The 21797-nt window shown below is 34.2% G+C and overlaps 1 protein-coding gene across 6 annotated transcripts in view; it reads right to left on the bottom strand.

Annotated features, from left to right (window-relative positions):
- LOC109499872 (high mobility group protein B1-like) overlaps positions 1–21797 on the bottom strand; it is an 807961-nt gene that overhangs the window by 56646 nt on the left and 729518 nt on the right. For 5 of the 6 annotated variants that reach the window (XR_006598229.1, XR_002157423.3, XR_006598230.1 and 2 more), the window contains one exon: positions 5573–5634. The gene's annotated coding sequence lies outside the window, so the exon portion shown is untranslated. Of the gene's footprint in view, positions 1–715; positions 1547–5572; positions 5635–21797 lie in introns of those variants that run through there. The other variant, XR_006598226.1, reaches the window with a different exon arrangement.

Here is a 21797-nt window from a genome sequence, read left to right as displayed (position 1 = left end):
GGACAGCTTACTTTTTTTATTTATTTTATTTTATTTTTTTTAACGTTTATTTATTTTTGAGACAGAGAGAGACAGAGCATGAACGGGGGAGGGGCAGAGAGAGAGGGAGACACAGAATATGAAACAGGCTCCAGGCTCTGAGAAGTCAGCACAGAGCCCGACGCAGGGTTCAAACTCACGGACCGCAAGATCATGACCTGAGCCGAAGTCGGTTAGACTGAGCCACCCAGGCGCCCCAGCTTACTTTAAAAAAAAAAAAATTCTTTGGGGCGCCTGGGTGGCGCAGTCGGTTAAGCGTCCGACTTCAGCCAGGTCACGATCTCGTGGTCCGTGAGTTCGAGCCCCGCGTCAGGCTCTGGGCTGATGGCTCGGAGCCTGGAGCCTGCTTCCCATTCTGTGTCTCCCTCTCTCTCTGCCCCTCCCCTGTTCATGCTCTGTCTCTCTCTGTCCTAAAAATAAATAAACGTTGAAAAAAAAAATTTTAAAAACTTTATAAAAAAAAAATCTTTTAATGTTTATTTTTGAGAGAGCTAGAGAGACAGAGCACAAGCCGGGGAGGGGCAGAGAGAGAGGGAGACACAGAATCCTAATCAGGCTCGAGGCTCCAAGCAGTCAGCACAGAGCCCGACGTGGGGCTCGAACCCACACACCATGAGATCATGACTTGAGCTGAATTTGGACGCTTAACTGACTGAGCCTCCCAGGCACCCCTGGACAGCCTGCGCTCTTGAGAAAAAAAAACAAAAACGGAAGGGTTATAATCTATGACAGCCGATGATATTATGATTACCTAACTTATTAACAATAGTGGCATTAGGTAAATCAGAATTAGAGGGTTGAGCATTGGTGGAAAAAGTGGGTGTAGCACTTAAGACATATGGAGTCAAAGGTGATTACAAAGTTTATTGGGTAGTCTGGAAGTTTCTGTTGCCCTAGAGAATATATAAAGTAGAAGTGTAATGCTCTGGATTAATAAATTTAATAAACCTGATTAAAAATCAGAAAAATTAGAAATCTTTTCTGACAAATTTAAAGTAATTCCTTATCTGATGTAGGTTAGGCCAGACATGGCTAAAATTAAGCCTAGAACATGAATGCAATTCTTGTAGAAGCACCAAATAAATACACAGCTCTGCCAGGAATCTTGTGTTAAAGAATAGGCCATGATAAGGAAGGCTTTGCAAACTAAATGGAGCAAAAATGGAATTTTTGAATAGACACAGATAAATTTGATAATGTTGAAAACCGTAGTATGTCAGAAACTTTATTAAGAATAGAAACATCTTGCTATACCCATCTCAAGAATCTGAAAGAACCATTTTTTTTTTTTCAGGCACAGAAAGTCTTAAGCACTCTACGTGGGTCATTGTTTCACAGGAGATGCTTATTTTCCTTGGGATGGTTTAGCACCCCTCCTTGCCTCCAGACTTACAAGAAGAGCCAAATCCCTGTGTACTCCTGTGTAAGAATGTATCTGGGAGCAGGGTTTGCAGGATTTGCCAGATTTTTGTGGCAGGAATCAGAGGAGCATGAGCGTGAATGGAATCTAAGGGCGAAAGACAAAGAATAGCTGAGTGTAAGATGATTGTTAACATAATTATGTCCCCCTAGGACTCAAAATTTATTACATTGGATTAGTTGTGTGGTTATAAAAATCGTTAGGACTCTTCAAATGATAGATGATGAACAAGTTGAAAACCAATACAAAGAAAAGAGTTTCTTCATGCTTAATGAGTTTATAATCACCTTCAAATAAAGCATGTGATCACAGAGGAAAGTTAAATTGCTATGCTATTATGTATGGAACATGTACACATGCATTATTCCAAAAAACCCCAAAGGATCATCAAGCTTTCCAAATTTTATTCTAATATCTTAATATACATTGACATCAATCAGATACCTAAATTAAATGTTCTAATTGAATTAATGTGATGAATTGAAAGGGGAAAAAAGTGATGTGTTCTTTAAATATCAGGTTTCCTCAGGCATAAATGTGTCAAATTTCCTCTTTAATTGTAAATATAAGTTACAAGAAATACTTGTGAAATGCAGGAATGACTCCCTTCTCAAGGCTTGAAGTAATATTTAATTAATCAAAAAGCTGGAAAATCCAACTAGAAACCTGTTGAGTAGGTAAAAGTTTATTATTCAGCTGTTTCACTATCCACTGATTTTAAGCAACTAAAACAAGGACAAAACAAATATTCAAAATATCCCAGTATTAATCACAGAGTTTTTGACCTTTGTTTATGGGATGAATAAGTATTCATTTGTGTAGGTCTGGACTTTGTACATTTTGGAGTTGGATACAAACATTTTGACTCTAAGGGAAAGGTATTTGGAAGGTCCTTTTATAACTTTTTAAAACAAATATAATTTGTATTGATATAATTAGTATTGACGATAATAACATCTCCATTTACCCGATTTAAGTTGTGATGGATACATCTTTCTTCATGTAATATTAACAATATTATCAACCACACTGGGAAAATTCTGGACCAATTTTTCTCAATCAGAGCTTTGCAAGCATAACATTCTCAATTTATTCCAATAATATATAAAATATTTTTGGTTAAGGTGAATGTGCATTTATGTTGGAAATTCCATGAAAAAAATAATTAACACAAATTTTATATCCAAAGTTCCTCCCACAAATAAAATGAGAATAAATATATTGTTAAAATAAATATATTGTTGATAAAAGGTTATACAACGATTATCTGGATTCCTTTAAAAATATTTTACATGAAATGCAAATTTTAAAAGTTCTGTCTGAATCAAAGCACAGGTTTATTAATTCAAACAAAAGAAAAACTGTTGCCATATATAATTAATTACTCTGTGAATAGAGATTATTCTATGCCATAATAGAAATAATAAAAGGAATTAAGTTAACAAACAGAAGTAACACAAATTATTACAAAGTGAGTAAAACTTATTTAGCTACATCAGGAATATTTCAGATTATATGACTGTTTTGTTGAAAATACTAAATCTTTTCTCATACGACAATTAGTACTATAAATTCCACCCACATTTCTGAATTTCATAAGTTTTATTAACATCTCTGGATTTTTTTTCTCAATAACGATTCAGATATAGACTACTTGTGTCGTGCAGTTTTCCCTTCTGAGCTTTTTAAACATTACTTAATTATCAGCAAACTGATGTTGCTGAGTGGAACCCTTGCCAGTTTGATTTTTCGTATGTCTTCTATCTGTACTTTTGTAGGATTTCTTCTCTAGCCTTGAAATTGAGTCACTGCTGCAGTAGAAATCTTGGTGTTGATTGTTATTTATCAATTTCCTTGGGCAAAATGAACTATTTTTATTTTTTATGAGACCTTGAAAAAGACGAGTCCTTCGTTTTTATCTATAATGCACTCTCTTAAAGCACTATTCTACTGCATCTCTGTCTAGTGATAAAATCATAAATTAAAAAAGGAAGAGAGCAAGTAGGAGTTCATAACTGGGGCAAGAGAACCAAGAGGCTTCCAAGGTATTGGTAAAATTCTATTTGGGTGAATATCTGTTATTATTCTTATTTAAATACACATCATACATGCATTCTCATTTATGATATATTTACAATAAAGGTGCAAAAATGCCAGAAAATATAAAAAGAGATGTGTATATATCCTTTAGTATGTTCCTTGGAAAAATTTAAACCTCAAGTTACTTTTTCCTTCTATAGGTATTTGAGAGTTAGAAGAATATGATTTCTAGAGTACCAGCTCTGACCTTTACTGTGCGACTAAGATAAATCACTTTTATCTCTGAGTTCCATGTTCTCTCTCTATATAATTAAAAGATTAGAGTATATGATGTTAAAAATCCCTTATAGGTGTTATAACCTTGACTCCAGATTAAGTTGCTGACAGCCAGTATTGCTGTGTCATAACCAACATGTAGTATTTCTAACTGATTGCATCACTGATGAAATAGCTTTTATTCTCTAATAATAACAGTAATAGTGAGAATTACCGACTAAGATTATGAAGTCTCTTGATTTTCTACAGAAAATTACTTTTCTGCAATAATATTAAATGAAAAGAAGTAAGAAGTGGTGAAAAGCTTTCAAAGATGGCCTTGGATACAGAACCAATGGCAATATACGATATTATATGATTGGATTCAGGTAGCAGAAATCGATAGAGCCTTCATTTTAAAACTGTAATTTATTCAAATATACAAATAATAGGTCTTTATAAACATGATATATTTCTATTCTTATGGTAAGTATTTTTTATTTTTGTAGGATTTAATGATTTTTAGAAAAATATAATTCTAAATTTGACCTATGTTTCATTCAATCTTAGTGTTCTGCATTGCTAGAGTTATTTATATTGATAGCTAATTCTATTCCAGGTATTTTTCTAAGTATTGGAAATATAAATCTGAATAATACAAAGGTTTTAGGTAACATGCTTTACTTAAATTTAAAAAAAAAATAAAAAGAGAATTAGAAGTAATATTCTGGGATTTGATATTTAAATTTGTACTAATCATTTTGGAAGAAATAGAAATACACTCAAAATAATATAATTTTGAATATTAATTTGCACATAGTTTCTATATACCATGAAGCAGGAGATTAATGACTAAATAAGACAATGACAGCAACAGTAAAATAAAATCTTTAGGAGGGAAATATTGCTATAAGAGAAATTTAAAAAGCATAATAAGCAAATAATTAACATGACAAGTCACTAAGAGTTATAGTAAAGATTTAAAAGACATAAATAATCACAGAAGAAAAACCAAGACGACTTAATTACACACAAGTTCATGATCAGGAATAAGAGACATTAGATGTCCTACATGAATCAGCTGCTGTAACTGAAACATGTAACAGGAAAGAAATAGAACAGAGAAATCTACCTATCTGTACAGTTCACATGAGAAGAGTCCAAATTGGTAAAATTTTGTGATGTCTTTTCAGTGAAGAATAGAAATGGTAGTAAAAGACACATTAAAGCCATTAGACTCCTGATTTCAATGGAAACAACAGAATCCCAGACAGAGGTGAGTGTGAGTATTAAACCTTGAGCACAAGGTAGGGGTGACTGACATAAGCTATAGACGTGTGTGAAGATGGCGAACTCATCTCAGCATCCAGGGAATTAAACAGATGCACGGTTTATTAAGGGCTATGTGAATCATGTAAATAGAAGAATTAGAGCTATACTGGGCTAAAACTTGAACTGCTGTAAGAGAAATTCAGATCCCCAATGCAAGCCAGTTAACACCCAGAGCCTCTTTTTTGAAAGACTTTATGTCAGGGAAACAAAATGTAAAATCTTTTGAAAAGGGCAAAAAGATAGGCAGGGATAATTTGACGCATTATCCAGACCTAGAGGCACCTCCCAGCTTTATCTGATATTATAAGCAACTGACTCTTTCATTATGTTTGAATATTTTGCAACTTTGTAGAGAATGAAGGCACGTGTAGAGGGCAAATAATTTTGTCAAAAATAATGCAAATATATGTTTCCCGGTGAAGATACATTTAATGAAGAGACTAGTTTTGCATTTCATTGTAAATTTATTTCAGCATTTCTGATTACCTGCACCTGTGTGTATCCTTTGGATTCTCCTTTGAACTGGTATTTACATCTTCTTATTCTCTCTTAATGGGAAAAATAAAATCTTTGAGACATGTTTAATGTACATTTGTATGAAAGTTACCTATAAAACTATTTCAACAGTTTTGAAGTTTATTCATTGAGATGCCCAAAAGATTCCCCTGACAGAGAGAGGTAAACCATGGAAGTGTTACTTATGATAGCTTAAGCTGATATATATATAGATAGGTAGATAGATATTTCCAAAGGGAATGCCAAGCAACAATAGATGTTTAACCTTTATAACCATTTCTTTAGAAATTTTTCTTTACTGAGTGTATGTTGCAATGTATTTTGTTTTCTGGTTCATGCATAGGTGATAAATTAACCCCCTAAGTGTCAGCAGTGATTATAGTTTGGCAGTCTGAGTATTTGATAATATCTATAGATGAGTGATAAAGAGATCTATTATCTGTTAGATAAGAGACAATAGAGAAATAGTTTATTAGTCTTCTGTGTTATTTTGCCTATTTGTTTTCAACTCAAATCAATGAAGAATTTTATGTCTAACTGAGGAGAAAGGCTCCTTGAAGTCAGAAATGAATACTTGTCTTTCTGTTGTACTCTTGACCTGTTGCTGAAATTGTAAAACTGAAGCTTTAAACAATTTATATGTTTATGTATCTTTATTTGCAATTCAGAGAGGTATTTACCTCTCCTGTGATGATGAAATATCTTCCCATCTCCAGAGAGTATTAACAAATTGGATTATAATATCCCTTAAATTGAAAGAGATCTATTCCAATTGGTTTATAAAAGTAAGTAAGCATTTATTTCCATAGAATTTTCCTAAAATTACTAGCAAATAAGGATACGGACTTTCTAATATTTTAAATGCTGTGGAAGAAAAAGCAATTCTTTCAGCAAGTTCAAGCTCTCAAAAACATTTTAAGTAACTTAAATTTACATAACTAAGGCAGATCTTTAGCAAATGAGACCAGTGTGTGTTGAAGCGCTTAGATGGTTCACTAAAATGCTTATATTGCAGCCAGTTCCCAATTATCCATGTCTTGGTTTTCTGTGTGAAATAGAAATCCTTTACTTTGGGTAAAAGTTACAATTACTATGAGTTGTTGAGACTATACCAGTACAATAGTGATACAACAATGAAACCATGTAGTTGTGTGTGTTTTAGAATAGTTTTAGGTTCACAGCCAAATTGAAGGGAAGGTATAGAGGTTTCCCAAATACCACCATAGGTCACACAGACAGTTTCCCTCATTATCAACATTTCCAACCACAGTGCTACATTTGTTGCAGTTGATGAATCTACACTAACACATTGTAACTAACCATCCAAGGTCCATAGTTTATATTCTGATTTACTCTTGGTCTATACATTCTATGGGTTTGGGCAAATGTATAATAACATGTATCCATCATTATGGTATCATGCAGAGCATTTTCATTGCCCTAAAAATCCTCTATGCTCCACCTATTCATCTCACTGCAATTGTAACTCCTAGAAATCACTGATACTTTCACTGTCTCCAAAGTTTTGCCTTTTCCAGAGTAACATATCCTTGGAATCATATAGTTAGTATGTAGCGTTTTCAGCATTTTAAAAAACTCAGTAATACACATTTAAGGTTCCTCCATGTCTTTTCATGTATTGATAGTTTCTTTTTTTTTTCTTTTTTCTTTTTTTTTTAAAATATGATTTATTTTCAAGTTGGCTAGCATACAGTGTATACAGTGTGTTCTTGGTTTTGGGGATAGATTTCTGTGATTCATCACTTACATACAACAGCCACTGCTCATCCCAACAAGTGCCCTCATCAATGCCCATCACCCATTTCCTCTCTCTCCACCCCTCCCCAATCAATCCTCAGTTTGTCCTCTGTATTTAAGAATCTCTTATGGTTTGCTTCCCTCCCTCTCTTTTTGAAACTATTTTTTTCCCTTCCCTTCATTTCCCCCATGGTCTTCTGATAAGTTTCTCAAGTTCCACATATGAGTGAAAACATGATATCTGTCTTTCTCTGACTAACTTATTTCACTTAGCATAATACTGTCCAGTTCCATCCATGTTGCTGCAAATGGCAGGATTTCATTCTTTCTCATTGCCAAATAGTATTCCCTTGTATATATAAACCACATCTTCTTTATCCATTCATCAGTTGATGGACATTTAGGCTCTTTCCATAATTTGGCTATGATTGAAAGTGCTGCTATAAACATTGGGGTACATGTGCCCCTATGAATCAGCACTGCTATATCCTTTAGATAAATTCTGAGTAGTGCTATTGCTGGGTGGTAGGGTAGTTCTATTTCTAATTTTTTGAGCAACCTCCACACTGTTTTCCATAACTGAACCCACAAAGGGAGGTTATTTCTTTTTAGTACTAAGTAATATTCCATTGTCTGAATGTACCAAGCTTTACCCATTCACCTACTGAAGGACATCTTGGTTGCTTCCAAATTTTGGCAATTACAAACTTTTTAAAAATATCTATTTATTTTTTAAAGAGAGAGAGAGAGCACCAGAGGGAGAGGGGCAGAGAGAGGGGGGACACAGAATCTGAAGCAGGCTTCAGGCTCTGAGCTGTCAGCACAGGCAAAGCCCCACGCGGGCTCAAACTCACAAACTGCGAGATCATGACCTGAGCTCAAATCAGACGTTTAACCAACTGATCCACCCAGGAGCCACCAAGTTTTGGCAATTACAAATGAAATTGCTATAAACATCCATGTATAAGTTTTTGTGTGAAGATAAATTTCCTACTCCTTTGGGTGAATACCAAGGAACACAACTGCTGAATCATGTGGTTCATTTTTTAAGAAGCTGCCCAACTCTCTTCCAAAATGTCTGTCCACTCTGGATCCCCACCAACCATGAATGAAAGTTCCTGCTACTCCACATCCTCACAACCATTTGATGCTGTGAGTATTTTGGGTATTGGCCATTCTTACAGATAGGTAGTGGTATCTTGTCATTTTCTTTTCCATTTCCTTGATGACGTGCGATTTGGAACATCTTTTCATGCACTTATTTTCCATCTGCATATCTTCTTTGGTAAAAGGTCTTTTAAAGTATATGGCACAGTTTTTATTTGAGTTGTTTCTTTTCTTATTGTTAAGTTTTAAGAGTTCTCTGTATATTTTAGGTTATGCATGTGTGTGTGTTTTTAAGACCAAAGAATAATTTTGTACTAAAGCAGATAATCTCACATTTTTTGACCTCAGAACTACTTTACATTCTTTAAATAACTAAGGATATAAATTTTGAAAAATATTTTACTATATGAAAAGTATAAACTAAAACATGTTTAAAACATTTATTGATTAAAAAAAATGAATGCTTTTTTAAAAAATTACTGCCCTAAAGTAATTGATCAGTATGTTACAGAATATAAAAAAGCATGATAAAAGATAAAATTTGGAGAGCGAATTTTATGTTCCTGGATTTATGATATCTGAACCTGTGAAGAAGCCATAAAAATATTAGAACTTTGGTAAAATTGGCTCAGTTTTGATGGATTTGCTTCCTTGATTTACTGATTAGTGACTTCATCAATACTAGGAAAGATTGTAGTAATCTGTGTAATCTGCTTTGATATCAGAACTTCAGTGAGGTACTGAAATAATTTCCTGGGCTTTCTTTAAACATTATTAAGTTTTGAATTATTTAAGGAATAGGAAAAATGTTTCATGCTAATAAAAATATCTAAGAATTTGTAGAATAATATTCTCTTTTTATTTTGAATGGTTTATTAAAATTTTTATTAGATAGTTAACCAATTAGTCTTTCTCAAGTACTCACAGTTATGTCTTTTTTTCTCCAGCTTTATTGAGATATAATTGAAATATAATGTGAATTTAAGGTGTACAACATACTGATTTGATATACATATATATTGTGAATTGCTCACCACAATAGGTTAGTTAACACATTTATCACTTCACATAGATGCTTGTTTTTGTGTGCATAAGAACATTTCAGATGTACACTTGTAATATCTTTTAAGTCTACAATACAGTATGTAATACAATACTGTATTACAATAGAGTATTATTACAGTATTATTAACTGTAGTCACTGTACTATGAACTACATCTCCAGAATTTATTCATTTTATAATTCGAAGTTTTTATTCTTTAACCAACATCTCCTCATTTTTTCAGTCCCCCAGGACACTGGCAATCATGAATATACTCTGTTTCTAGAAGTTTGACATTTTTAGACTTCACATATAAGTGAGATCATATAGTATTTATCTTTCTATGACTTATTTAACTTAACATGATGCTTTCAAGGTTCATCCCCATGTTATAGAAAATGGCAGGATTTCCTTTATTTTTATAGTTGATAATACTCCTGTGTGTGTGTGTGGAGTGAGAAAGAGAGAGGGAACACGCACAATTCCTTGTTCATACATCCAGTGATGGTCATTCAGCTTGTTTCTGTATCTTGAGTATTGTGAATAGGCTGCAAGGAACACGAGAATGCAAGTATCTCAAGATAGTGATTTCACTTCCTTCATATATATGCCCAGCAGTGGAAGTGCTGAATCATGTGATACTTCTATTTTCATTTTATTTATTTATTTATTTATTTAAGGAACTTCCATGCTGTTTTCCACAGTGGCTGCACCAATTTATATTCCCACCAACAGTGGACGAGGTTTCCCTTTTCTTTATATTCTCACCAACACTTGTTATCTATTGTCTTTTCATAATAGCCATTCTAAAAGATGTAAGACAAGGGGCACCTGGGTGGCTCAGTTGCATAAGTGTCCCACTCTTGCTTTTGGCTCAGGGCATGATCTCACAGTCGTGAGATCAAGCCCCATGTTGGACTCCATGCTGGACATGAAGCCTGATGAAGATTCTCTCTCTCACTCTCCCTCTGCCCCTTCCTTGCTCACGTGCATACTCTAAATAAGTAAATGAATAAATAAAGATTTTTTTTTTATTATTTGCAAATAACATCTCCCATAATGTAGGCTGTCTTTTCATTTTGTTCACTGTTTCTTTTGTTGTGCAGAAACGTTTTTGTTTGACTTAGTTCCACTATTCAATTTTGCTTTTGTTGCTTGTGCTATTGGTGTCATATTCAAAAAATTTTCTGGTCAGTTCCTTAGCTGGGCTCCAAGCTTGCGCAGAGTTTCTGTTCAGGCTTCTTGGTCAGGCAGGGCTTGTGGCTAAGCTCCACAGTGGGTATGGGTGCTGGCTTGGCTTTCTGCCTAAGCAGAGCAGTAGGATGGGCTCTGCAGCTGCCCGGGGTCTCTGGCTGACCTAGTTGGTCAGGTGAGGCTGAAGGCTATGCTTCACCATAGTATAGTGGGTGGACTGCTGGCTTGCCTCTCGGCTTGGGTAGGGCTGTTGGCTAGTGTTTGAGGCTGTCGCAGGGTTGCTTGCTGATCAAACTTTCTGGTCAGTAGGGCTGGGGGCTCTGCTCAGCAGTTGAGTGGAGCTGCTGACTTGCTTCCCTGGATGGACAGAGATATTAACTGGGCTGTGCAGCCAGTAGGGCCCTTTGGGGACCCGAACTGTATAGAACTGACTCCTGGGCTCCCTGACCAGATGAGACCATTTACTCTGCTTTGCAAATGGGCAGAACTGCTAGCTTGTATCTCCGCTTGGGCACTGCCACCAGCAGGAATGAGGTTCACCAAGATCTTTGTCCTGATTTCTGTGAGCTCCCACCCATTTCCTCAACCCCTAGCTGATCCCTGGTGATCTAGCTCTACTTATACTCCCAGTGATGTCCATGAAGTGAGACTTAAATGGACCTCCTGGGAAGCATCCTTTGACACTGAGAAAGCTGGATGCCCATCTTGGGCTTTCTTTTTCCTATTAGAGAAACTGTGGGACCTAAGGGGGACATCTTATTGTGGCACTGTGCCAGTATTGGGGAAGGGCAATGCAGTCAAAGTGTAATTACTTCTCTTACTCTTCAAATGCAGTTTTGGTTTTTATCATTCAAGAAGATTCTTCAGCTTTACCCCTGGCTTCTGGGATTTTCAGAAAGGCATCTTATCTATGCATAGTTGCTAGTTGGTCTGTGATGGGAATTAAGTTGGGAACAAAATTATCCTGCCATCTTGCTGACATCAGTTCCTACAATTCTATCTTAAACAAGTGCTTACTCAGGATTGAACTTTAAATTTAGAAAAACATAAAATGAAATATTCATATTATTTTTACATCTAAAATAATCTTTGAGATTTCCCAGGGGAACAATGGAAAAATCATGAAGATTAGTTAATTACTCTGAGAATAACAGGAAGGCAAATTAGATTAATGGAATCTGTTTGTCTTCTTGGATTATTTTCTTTAAAGCTACCCTTATGCCATTTAAAATGTAAATGTATTCGTTTATTCAGCATATACTTATTTAGCACCTACTATGTTCTAGGAATTTTCTAGGAGCAGGATATATAGCAGTAAAAAAAAATAGAAAAATCCTTTCTTCGTGGAATTTTCACATTGGGAGAGGAATGGAGAAAAAGTTAAGAAGTGCAAGCAAGAGGAAATATGTGTGGGGTGCTAAATAAAGCGAGAAAAGATCTATTGAGGGACTGAGATTTGAGCAAACTTAAAGGAAGTAAAAGCGCAAGTCAGGCAGTTTCATGAGGAAAGAAGCTTCAGACAGAGGAAAGAGCTGCCCGAAAGCCTCTGAAGTGAGAGGATGCTTGGTAAGATATAACAGTTAGAAAGTCCGTGTGGCAGGAATGGAGTGGATGAAGAGTGTGAAAACAATGAGTGGAAAGTGACCGTGTAGGACCTTTTAAGCCATAATGTATTTTTTCTAACTGAATGAAATGAAACCCACTAGTGGGTTTGTGAAGAGGAATTACCTGATCTGTCTTTAGAGGATCCCTCTAGCTGCTAGCGGGGCTAGGAGACAATCAGGACGTTGGGTTAGGAAGATTTACAGAAGGACAGAGAGAGGAGAAAGTGAAACAGGGGAGTCATGGTGCAGCAGGGAGAAATGACAGGTTTGGGGATATATTTTGAAGAAAGCGTTCATAGAATTTTTTTTAAGTTTATTTGTTTTGAGAGAGTGTACACATGTGCAGGTGAGCAGGGAAGAGGCACAGAGAGAGAGAGAGAGACAGAGACAGAGACAGAGACAGAGAGACAGAGACAGAGAGAATCCCAAGCAGGCTCCACAAGCTGTCAGTACAGAAGCTGAAGCTGGGCTTTGAAATCATGAACCTGTGAAATCACGATCTGAGCCCAAATCAAGAATCAGATGTTAACCGACTGAGCCACCCAGGCACCCCCAGAAGTTTTTGATAAATTGGATGCAAAGTGGGAGAGGAAGAACCTGAGAACCTAGAAGAACAAAATTGCCATTTCCTGATATAAGCTCTTGTGGATGAAACAGGTGTTTGTTTGATTTTGAAAAAGGTTGAAGTTAGAGTTAGTTCTGTTTTGTATATATTAATTTTGTGATATTTTATTAATTTATATTAATTATTAATTAATATTATAATATTATAACATTAATATTAATTTTAATTTCATTAGTTTATATTAATTTTGTATATATTAATTTTGCCTATTCAAATGTAGAGAGAGGTAGTACAAAGGTTGAATACATGAATCCAGTGGTCAGAGAAATTACCAGGGTTTGTGATATAAATATTTAATTCTTCAGGTAAGAATACAGATGTTATTTCACACAAAGCAGTCTCTTATTTAAAAAATTTTTTTAATATTATTTATTTTTGAGAGAGACAGAGACAGAGCACAATTTGGGGAGGGGCAGAGAGAGCGAGACACAGAATCAAAAGCAGCTCCAGGCTCTGAGCTGTCAGCACAGAGCCCTATGCGGGGCTTGAACCCACCAACCTTGAGATCATGACCTGAGCCAAAGTCAAACGCTTAACCAACTGAGCCACCCAGGTGCCACTCTTTTTTTTTTTTTATTTTTTACTGAATCTGCTATGAAACTTACTCTAAAATCCATATTACTCCATAGTTGAAACCAGCACCTCTAGTAACCTTTATTTCAAAGTAAATTTATTGAGCTGCTAAATTTCCATAATTTTTGAGTTATTGAAGAAATATTCAAGTTAAATTACATTTACATATGAAAGAAGAGATATTGATGGGGGGATGAGGGAAAAGTAGAAAGTAGGCAAAAGAAGATGACAATTACATTTGAAATTACGATTCCTTTTTGTTTAAAGTAGGATTTATTTATTCAGCATTTGCTGAGCACAAAAATTCTTAATTAAAAGAAAAAAAGTATTGTGAGCTGCTGCTAAATAAAAGGAAAACTTTTCTACATTACCATTATATTCACAGCTGTAATTCTGGTTAGATTTACAATTCCATTTTTCCCCCAATAAACATTCACTTGCTTCTACAAATGCATTTGAGGTCATTATAACTGCTCATTTTTCTGGGCAGATTCCAAATCTTAACCAGAGATATATATGGGAAGGAGAGGAAATAGAAATAACTGAAAAGCTTGCTATGAAAATGACATATGAATTATTTACTTATATGTAAATAATAAAATATTTAAACTATTATTTAATGATTTCATTTATATAAACCCTTAGTCCAATATTTCAATAAATCTAGAGAAAATTATGGTTATGATAAATAAACGAATAGCGTCTACATTCTTCCTAAGGGTTAACAAATGTTGACAATAGCATTGCTGTCTTAATTAAATGAACATTTTTGTAATTATCACATTGATTTGAAAAATCTAAATTTTAACATTGAAAGAACAAAATGAAAATACCACGTCTTCAAGTTTGTTTTCTTACAAAATTAGATGAAAAAATAAAGTTCCAGAAATTAAATTCTGTACTCTTTATATATGTGTGACATACTTATTAGGAATTTCCTTAAGATCTCTCACACCCAGAAAAAATAATTCAAAATGGTACAGATTAATTTGTCAAAAAATATAATAAGACCCACAAATGTAGTAAACATATCAGTATCCTGAAATATATTGATAACATTGTAAATAGTATTTAAAATATTTGCATGAAAAGTTAAGCTTGTCTTAGTCCTAAAGAATATACTACATATATTTATGAAAATACTTCTTCTATCTAGGATTGCTAAAGAAAAGAAACACATTGCCCATAAGATAAATTAAATGTATTAAAATATCTATAATGGTGGCGATTTAAAATTATTTATTTATCTAGGGGAGGGGAAAACAGGGGGAGAGAGAGAGTCTCAAGCCAGTTCTTCATGGATGCAGAGCCCGAACTCATGAACCATGAGATCGTGACCTGAATAGAAATCAAGGTCAGGTGCTCAACCAACTGAGCCACTCAGGTGCCTCCCAAATGGTGGAGATTTAAAAATGAATACTTATTTAGTTTTTTATGAATGCAAAAAAATATCTTACAGAATCTATCTGCTCAAGAAGAAACTTTAATTTTATTATTATTTCAGATTGTAATTTTGTATTTAATTGGGTAGTAATTAACTTCTGTCTCTTCCACTTGATAATATGCTAGTAAATGAATGGTGAACACATGAAAACTATTTTTCTGTCCTAAGAATATATTCTCAAGGGATATAGTCAGTTGAATATGTGATTTCTGCTATAGAATTTGCAATTTGATTGTCATTATATATGTCGATAAGACATTTTATCAGTTTTCTCTCAAAACAGCTTATTGCTACTTAGAATGATTTTTAACTTGATTTCCCCAATATTTTAAGAATAAACTTTTAAATGAAAGCTGAAGGGACAACATGATTAATTATATCCAAATTACCTTTATTTAAGTCTTTTTAAGATGAGATGAACATTTTATTTTGGAAATGGCTAAAAGAAAGGTACACTCTTAGTTTAAAATACACTTTTAGGTTATAAGCAATATGTATGAAAGTAGCTTCAGTGAGGGCAGGACAAGCAGAAATAAGGAACAGGCTCTCCAGAGGGGAGAGTTGCTGATATGGCATAGGGTTGTTGGAGAGAAAAGAACAAAGAAAAATATGCCAACTAAATGTCTCATTTGAGACCTGTAATGAAAATAATGTAGCAACTTTTAATGTTTATTTATTTTTGAGACAGAGAGAGCTCAAGTGGGGAGGGGCAGAGAAAGAGAGAGAGAGGGAGACACAGACTCCAAAGCAGGCTGCAAGCTCTGAGCTGTCAGTACAGAGCCCAACATGGGGCTTGAACCCACCGACCGGGAAATCATGACCTGAGCTGAAGTTGGACACTTAGCCCACTGAGCCACCCCGGTGCCCCAAGAAACATTAGTTTTTAAAGTAATTTTAGAAATATAAGGAATTACTTAAAATTTCTATTAAAATTTTCTTCTAGGGGCACCCAGGTGGCTCAGTGGTTTGAGCATCCGACTTCCGTATAGGTCATGATCTCACCGCTCATGATTTCAAGCCTAGCGTTGGTCTCTGTGCTGACAGCTAGGAGCCTGGAGCCTTCTTCAGATTCTGTGTCTCCATCTCTCTCTGCCCCTCCCTGACTCATGCTCTGTTTCTCTCTCTCCCTCAAAAATAAACATTAAAAAATAAAATAATAAAATAATATAAAATAAAATAAAATAATAAAATATTCTTCTTATGGCTTTACTTTAGGTCTGTTATAATTGCATAGAATGTTTAATACCTGACTGATTATGCTCATAGTTCTTTGATCATGTCCTAAAGTGTGATTTCATGCTCTTGTTGTTGATTCCTTATTAAGGGCATATTTAATTAAAACAAACAAACAAAAAACCCAACTATATTATTTATTGATGAGAAATACATATAACCAACGTTTGATCACATATATTAATAAGTCCTACATGTTCAAGAAGACTTACTAATTTCCATTTTAATCAAATAAATTTTTAAGTCCACAAATATAATTATTTCTTTTGGTTCCACCTCTCTTCACTTATTACCTCCTCATCACTTATTACCTTTTCTTTTTGAGCATACCAATTATAGCTGTAGCAGCTGGCATGACCGTTGATAGATCACTATAAAAGTTCATGGGCACTTTATAAACAGTATTCAGCTACTCTTTCTTTCTTTTTCTTTCTATCTATCTTTCTTTCTTTCTTTCTTTCTTTCAGTTATTTATTTTTGAGAAAGAGAGACAGAGTGTGAGCAGTAGGAGGGCACAGAGAGAGGGAGACACAGAATCTGAAGCAGGTTCTAGGCTCTGAGCCCACAGCACAGAACACCCATGTGGGGCTCCAGCCTACAAACGTCGAGATCATGACCTGACTGAAGCTGGCCATTTAATCAACTGAGCCATCCAGGAGCCCCCTCCCCTCCCTCCCTCCCTCCCTCCCTCCCTTCCTTCTTCCTTCCTTCCTTCCTTCCTTCCTTCCTTCCTTCCTTCCTTCCTCCCTCCTTCCCTCCCTCTCTCCCTCCCTCCCTCTCTCTCTCTTTCTTTCTTTCTTTCTTTCATTTATTTATTTTTTGGTCACAACCATTGATGCACTGTGCTATTTGCCTGCCACCTACCTGAATTTAAATAGCTTGGTAGAGAACTCAAAAGGCAGTCTGAGAATGCAAATCACCTAGAATATGCAAATTACAAGTTTGTTTAAAAACGTGGGTGTTTGGTTAAGGATGCTAAATCATCTTTCCATCCAAAGCTATTTTGCTTAATTACAAACTTGATGCACATAGAAAACAATTTTATTCCCAAATCACTCAGATCCAACATATATTTTGTTGGCATCTTCTTAATTAAATCTGACTTTTGAATATTAATTATGAACTCTGTGGAGACAGACTCATTGAGAAAATTTAAAATATATGCGTATATGCTGACCATTTAATGTTAAAGTTGTTTTTGCAGAAATCCCAAATCCTAAGTGACTGTCTCAAGAAAATCACACAAATTTTCTATTATGTAATGCAAGGACTTAAAGTGTAAAATAAACTGATATGACTAGATAATATATCCAGGAGACAATGAGCTTCTAGTGGATTTATTATGTAAAAAAACACTCTGAGGCATCATCTCAATGTAATATATTAATAACTTAAGAAAATGTATTATTTATCTATTATATTTAATATATGTTTATATATAAGTTTATGTACTTTGAGCATACTCAGGCATCACATTAAAAAAACTAACCAGATAATATTAATATCAATGTCAGATCTGACCTAGTTTAAAGAGCCTCCATCATATATATCAATCAACATTTCACTTCATTTGAAGAAATAATATATAATGAGATATGTTTAACAACAGAGCCACTGCTAAACTCTATGGGTGCTTTTATACAAATTATCAGGAAAGTATTATCAAAACACTTTAGTCCCCGTGACACCTGGGTGGCTCAGTTGGTTGAGCGTCTGACTTCAGCTCAGGTCATAATCTCACAGTTTACGAGTTCAAGCCCCGCATTGGGTTCTGTGCCAACAGCTGGAGCTTGCTTCAGATTCTGTCTCCATCTCTCTCTCTGCTCCTCCCCCACTCGCTCTCTGTCTCTCAGATATAAATAAACATTAAAAAAAATACTTTAGTCGCATATGTCAGAAATTTGTTAGAATACACTAATGTTGTAAAAAGAAGATATTTTGCTGCTTTCTGTTAGAACATGGTCACCATATATATGCAAATTGACTGTCTATGATGCAGATAGTGCCTCACAAAGTGAGGCAATTTTGTTAGACATTTTTGGTTTGTTTCCTTAAGAAATATGCTCTAAAATGCTCCATTCGAGGTGTATGTATATCCATACCATCTTGATATGTCAACTACAGGTTAAGGAAATGCATATATTGCCAACTGATCTTTAACATAAGTAACAAGAATACCCAATATGGAAAGGATAGTCTCCTTAATAAATGGTGGTGAGAAATCTGGATATCCACATGCAAAAAATGAAATTGGACCTTTAGCTTACATCACACACCAAAATCAACTCAAAATAGATTAAAGACTTAAATGTAAGACTTGAAATTATAAAACTCTTAGAAAAAAACATAGAGGAAAAGATTCATGGCATTTGTTTTGGCAATGATTTGTGGATATGACACCAAAAGTATAGGCAACAAAAATAAAAAAATAGACAAATGGGACTACATCAAACTAAAAGTTTTGTGTTCAGAGAGGGAAACAATTGATAGAGTGAAATGGCAACCTATGAAATGGGAGAAAATATTTGCAAGCTATACATCTTATAAAAAGTTAAGCTCCAAATTAAAATAAAAGCATAAATTAAAAAAAAAGAAATTAAAGTTCACTGCAGGGAAAAATAAGGATTTATTTTTCTAACACTGATCCATTTTACCCATTTTTTTAAATGTTAAGCCTGAAATTTGTCCTTATAGCCTCTACTAGTTACATAATTTCCTCTAGTACCTGTTACCTATTCTCATCGTTAATATTTTTCATGTTTCTTCATCAGTTCTTGATGAGACTTGTCAGTTTTTCTATTTATTTATTTTTCTTTACAAATAACCAGGTTTTTTTGCTTTAAGTATTCCATATATTTACATATGTTTAAATTTATTATTAATTATATTTTACATTTTTTATTATTATCAGTTTCTTAAGGAAATTTCTAACATGCTGTTAATGTTATAACATTTCCTTCTGCATATAATTTTTATTCCTATACATTTTGGCAAGTAGTGCGGAGTCTTCTGGTTATCATTCTTTCCTTATAGTTTCTGAAATTAGGTTTGATTTCTTCATTAACTTGAATTATTTCAGTGGATTCTTATAAATTTTCATTCTGATTGATTTGCTTTTGCACATCCTTTATTATTCTACAAAGTCTTTTGACAACAAATGATACAGAAAGTAGGTATTAAATTAGAAATACAAATAGAAAATCCATACTAAGGAAAACAAAACAAACCTTATAATTCTAAAGTTCAACAAAATTATTATTGATTTAGCTTCAAATTTATCTTAAGTTTCCTGGCAGCCAAGACAAAAAGGAGAATACTATCAATTATACATCAAAGCATTTCAGGTAGGAAGCAAACCTCATGGTAAAAAGTAACAAAAATGAAACTTTCTTTGATATAATCTGAAATAAATCTTCATGTGTCTTCTATAAGAAGACTCTAACTTTTTAAAAGATAATCTTAGTAATATATGTATAACAAATGTGGTAGAAAAGACCATGTGTTATATATTTTTTAAGTTTTTGTTTTAAGGTATTTATAAATGTGGTGACTATATATTCTACTCCTGGATATTTCCAGTTCTCATTCTTCTAGACACAGGTGCACTCCTTTGCTCACTGTGGTTGTCTGGCCATGTGAACAGTTTAGTAAATGGTTGTTAAGTGTAACTGTGGTACTTAATTGTCCATGTGGGTTTTCTGCAGTGCTCTTTTCCTTCTCTCATGGTACAATGATGATGTTCAAGATGGTAGCCATTCCTTAAGCCTGTGCATCACAGTGAGAATAATTCAGAGCAGGACCTCTGAGACTCATAGTGGACATAAAGCATGAGCAAGAAATAAAACCTATGTAGTTTAAACTCTCTGAGATTGGAAGGTTGTTTATTACTCAGCATAACATTGCTTCACATAGTGGATTTCAAAACTGAATTCATTCAAAGTAGTTTTATGTTGTATTAAAATGTTTAGAGCAAGTTATACTTCATATGGTGTCTTTAAAAAAAATTTTTTAATGTTTATTTTTGAGAGAGAGAGAGACAGAGCATGAATGGGGGAGGGCAGAGAGAGAGGCAGACACAGAATCCAAAGCAGGCTCCAGGCTCTGAGCTGTCAGCATGTAGCCCAATACAGGCTCGAACTCACAAACTGCGAGATCATGACCTGAGCCAGTCAGTCGCTTAACCAACTGAGCCCCTGGTATCTTTTGATCCAAAGATATTATTTAAATAGCCCAAAGTACATAAACATAATTTTTTCTCCAGTTATCACTTCAGCTTTTTCAGGATATGGATAGGAGACATTTGAAATCTGCTCTCTTAAATAGGAACCAGAAGTATAGAGTTACTATAAAATAAGGAATAATTCAAGTGTTCTGAAACCTAGAATGAGTTTGTCAAAATTGCAACTCCAATATGATTATTAAAAAGTTTATCAAGTCTTCTTAAAAGAATGTACAGCTTATTCACTTGTGCACAGAAATTACTGCAAGAAAGCTAGAAATGTTATCTAAGACTCTTCTCCCAAAGTAATATGAATTATCAGTTGACTCATATATTAAAATTTATTCTACAATATTCACTACCCAATTTAAAAAAGGGGCCATTTAGACCCACAGTTTTTTAAATAAATGTTGCTATGAAGTTTTAATTATCAGCATTCTAAAGTCAGGAACACTGCCCTCACATCTCCCATCTGTATGCTTTTTTCAATTCTCTTTTTAATTTCCTTCTCTTCTTATACTCTCCTCTTGCTTTGTAAAATATAGGTTGTACCATTATAGATGGGTCAGCCTCCCTCAGAATTTTCCTGATACTTAACTCCTTTTCAGATATTTTTTCTTTTTTATTTCTATACTATAAATTGTAGATCTGAAGTCTTTCTCACATTTGAAAATTTAAATAAGTTAATTTTAAGTACTAACAACTGAAAAGACAGTGGACTTCCCTTCCATGGTTGAGTGTCTCCTTGAATATAGGAGCAATCCTTAATAATACACAGGAATTATATTTTTGAGCTGTGATGCTCTTAGTATACTTCAAACTATGTTACATACATCAAAATTCACTCCATCTATTAGAAATGATGACTACCTTCCAAAAATCTATATAAAATAAACTGACTCAATTTCTTTACCACAGGAAATTGATTTGTTACATTAGTGTATAGTAGGAAGAGTAATAGTAGTATTGTATTATCTTAATACAATGTCAGAATACCCCTAAAACCCTAAGTACTGAGGTTCTCATGAAGCTTATATAAATAAAGAAATATCTTAAAATGGCAAAAGGCACTTTTCTCAGCTATAAAACCCATTAAAAGTAATAATAGTGTCTACAATGTTAGTTAATAGACATATGACTAAACTGTCAGTTTAAGCCAAATGAACACATACAGACACATGCACTACATACAAACACAATCTTTAAGTGATTGACTTTGTCATATCTATGGCTGAAACAACATTCCCATCAAATTGAAAACATTAATTAGATCGTTCAGTTTGTGATGCTCACTGGCTAAGTGTCATTACATAGTCCAAAATGTATATATGTTTCTGAACAAAACATTTTGTTAATATATATGCTGCCCATTTACATTTGTGCTACTCCAATGCC

This window comes from Felis catus, chromosome B2, assembly GCF_018350175.1.
Source record: "Felis catus isolate Fca126 chromosome B2, F.catus_Fca126_mat1.0, whole genome shotgun sequence".
Classification (NCBI taxonomy): Eukaryota; Metazoa; Chordata; class Mammalia; order Carnivora; family Felidae; genus Felis; species Felis catus.
This window is presented reverse-complemented; position numbering and strand designations above follow the sequence as displayed.